Source organism: Lissotriton helveticus, chromosome 5_1 (genome assembly GCF_964261635.1).
Source record: "Lissotriton helveticus chromosome 5_1, aLisHel1.1, whole genome shotgun sequence".
Classification (NCBI taxonomy): domain Eukaryota; kingdom Metazoa; phylum Chordata; class Amphibia; order Caudata; family Salamandridae; genus Lissotriton; species Lissotriton helveticus.
Genome location: NC_136065.1, coordinates 1,146,628,505 through 1,146,632,277, shown reverse-complemented (window position 1 = coordinate 1,146,632,277; position 3,773 = coordinate 1,146,628,505).

Here is a 3,773-nt window from a genome sequence, read left to right as displayed (position 1 = left end):
TTTTCACAACAAAGTGAGCAATGCAAAAGAAGCCTTGGACATTATTATGTTTCCAATCACCTCCTCGAGAATGTTATTTATGGTTTCTCAATAACATGTTTTTTTCACAACAAAATGAGCAATACAAACGAATCCTTGGACATTATTATGTTTCCAATCACCATCTCAGATTGTTATTGCATTTTTAAAAAATGCGTAACTTCTTTAAAATGTACAATAACTTTTTATTCTTTTCTATTTTAAGATGTTCATTGTTGTATTCATGGATCTACAGCAGAGTTCGTGACTTGTGAAATTATTGTTCATTTGTATTATTTTGCTGTAGTTGATAGTCATCAGTCTGACAGATTATTGTGCAATTCTGCTGCTCCCTGTGTTCCTTTGGTTGAATCCATCAGATGAGGGTAAGCCTGGATTCGTTTAATTTGCCCCACCTCTCCATTTTTTAAGTTGAGGCACATAGGATCTGAAGTCATCAATGTGTAGTCATGGGATTACAAGCGTGTATGAATGAGACATGCCATTTTCTCTCCATGTGCTTTTTTTAAGTATCACGAAGCAGCAATGTCATAAAAAAGTGAACTTTTATTAAAATGGTGTTGACATCCACAGACAATTTCCTGCTGTACCTCCATATTTTCTTCACCTGTAAGTAACGCAGTATCCTCTTACAGAAATATGACCATTTTGGCAGGTTCACAGAGATCTGTGGTCAGTGGAGATGAAAATCAAGGTACATCACTAGCAGGCTGAACTATAGGAATAACCAACCAGCTCACAAAAAGACTCCAAACATTCCAGAGCGGAGCAGCCAGTCTAGTCCTCAATGACCCACTATGGACCCACTGCACACCTCACCTAAGGAAACTCCACTGTCGCCTGTTACGCAAGCACGCACGCTTCAAACTCTTCACCAACATGTACAAAACAAAGCACAGGCTCTGCCTACTTAAACAGCCATGTACAATTCCACCACCCCTTCAGGCACCTCTGTTCTGCCAGACTCTCACTAGCACACACCCCACAAATACACAAAAGCAAATCTGGAGATTGTGCCTTCTCATGCATTGCTCCTAAACTCTGGACCGACCTTCCATAAATCATCAGAGCCTCCTCCCTTTTTGAATTCTGAAAGAAGATGAAGATGTAGCACTTTAAGTACGCCTCTCGAGCCAATCTCACGCACCTGCCATAGCACTAGGATACCATCACAGGTATAAGTGTGCTATAAAAATGCAGGTAAGATAACATAACATAGTAGGAAGTGGAAATCCTTGCAGTATTTGTGAACTTAAATAATTGCTTGAGACCCAAAACAACTTTTCAGTTTACTAATATATCAGCTAGATTCTTGAAGCCAAATTGCGATCGCAATAGCTGCGATTTAGCAATTGCGATCGCAATTTGAGTAAAAGGAATTCATGCTAGTGAAAATACCAAAAAAGCGAATTCGCTAAAGAAAAATTGCGAATTCGCAAATAAATTTGCAGATTCTTTGAAGAAGGCCATTTGCGAATCAGAAATTGCGAGAAACCATGGAGTCTGCGAATTCATTTGCGAACTCGCAAAATAATCGCAATCGCTATTCATGGAAATTCGCTAAATGAGAAAAACCTGAAAATCGCTATTTGCGACGCGCAATTTAAGGAGAACCCAAACCAGGTGGTAACCAGTAAGGAATTTTTTTTTCTTTCAAAAAAACGGTAACAAACTACAAACAGGTGCAGGCCTGACCAAACACACTTAAGGACATGCAGCTGGAGCATGAGGACTCTCACAATGCCAGGACTCTACATGGTGGTCAGGGGGCGAAGGCTACAGCGAGCAGCACGGAACAGACGTAGGATCCAGGAGCGGATATTCTGCCAGCGGGTCACCCTTCTTGGCCAAACCAGGGAGCAAATTTACGCTAAATACCGCCTGAATGGGGCAATGATCATCAAACTGATCCGGGACCTAGACCCCCTGATGCAGCACCCAACAAGGAGGACCAATGCCGTGCCCACACATGTCCAGGTATTGTGCAGCCTGCACCTTCTGGCCTCCGGGAGCTTCCAGGGGATAGTCGCTGTTGCAGTGGGGATATCCCAGCCCACCATGTCCCGCTGCCTAAGGAGTTTCCTGGATGCTATGCTGACCCGGCTACACCACTACATCTCATTCCCCACCAGCCAACAGGACTTGAATGACACCAAGCTACAATTTTACAACGTAGCACAATTTCCAAATATCATAGGATGCATTGACTGTACCCACATCCACATCTGCCCACCAGCACAAACGGAATACATGTATCGCAACCGCAAGTGCTACCACTCTCTCAATATCCAGATGGTGTGCAATGCCAAGACAATCATCACGGACATAGTGGCACAGTACCCGGGGAGCACACATGACTCCTTCATATTCCGGCACAGCGGCATTCATACACGACTGGCCAGGGGAGACTTTGGTGAAGGACACCTACTAGGTAAGTACACATGACCCACAATAGTACACTGTGATAATGTAGCTGCGCAGAACAGGCACTCACCCTCTGCTCCTATCATACAGGTGACAGCAGCTACGCTCTCCGTGAGTACCTCCTCACCCCATACCTCAACCCTGCAACACCACAGCAACGGCGTTACAATGCTGCACACATACGCACAAGGAATTGCATTGAGAGGACATTTGGCCTTTTGAAGAGCAGATTCCACATACTGCACAAGACTGGTGGGGCCATCAAATACGAGCCAGAGGTCTGCTGCTGCATCGTGGCCGTGTGTGCAATCCTCCACAACATTGCTACCATGCGCAGGATACCTGTAGACATCTCTGGCAGTGAGTCGGAAGGGGACAACCGACCACCTGCACATGTGCGTTACACACGCGGGGAGAATCCTGCAGAAGGACACAGGGGCCGTAACCAAATCTGCATGAACTATTTCTAGTGCACCCACTCCCCACACCCATTACTTCACTCATGCATGACAATAGTAATAATGACATGAGTCAGATTAAGTTAGACAGAATGTGTGGTATTGTTACAGCACAATAAAGTGGGGATTTACCAAACTGTTGCATGATTGACATATTTTGTCATATGTCCCATGTTCGTGAGGAGGGCATGCTTGTAGCAGCAGCATGACCCCTCATGGTAATGTTCAATTGTTCAATGCCGCCTCCGGGCAGATGCTCCCAACCTCCTTTCAACATCCTCCTCCTGATTCGGCCGTGAGGCAGCAGAGGGCCTGCTGCTGCGGCAGGGTGCTACCACCGGTGGCACGGACTGGCTACTGTGGCTGGAAGTAGTCTCACTGGTGTCGTCACCCCCCCACGCCTGGCCATGGCCAGTTGCCTACATGACCTGTACTGCTGTTGTCACCTGCTCCAGAGCTCTCGCAACGTCCTGACAGCACTGGACCATTTGGACCTGCATGGCCAAGGAGCGTCGTGAGAGCTGGGAGGTCGCGTTGTCAATAATGTAATTGGACCGCGTGTATGCTGACAGGCGGGTCAGAAGCTGCCGGTGTCTGCGCCAGTAGAGGTTCCGCTGGCTGTACATGGCCTGGGTGTTGGCCTCCATAGCAACTGTCATCCTCTCCATGCGGTCAGACATTCCTGGCGGTCTTGTTTAATTGGAGGTGTATAGCCGCAAGATGACGGGCTTGCGTTTGATGCACATGGAGCATACGGCGCTCAATAGAGAGCCCACCTGGTCGCACGTTTGCTCCCCTGCCAGCGCGGGATGTGTTATTGCGCTGATCCCTCACCAGTCCGCTTGACTGGCT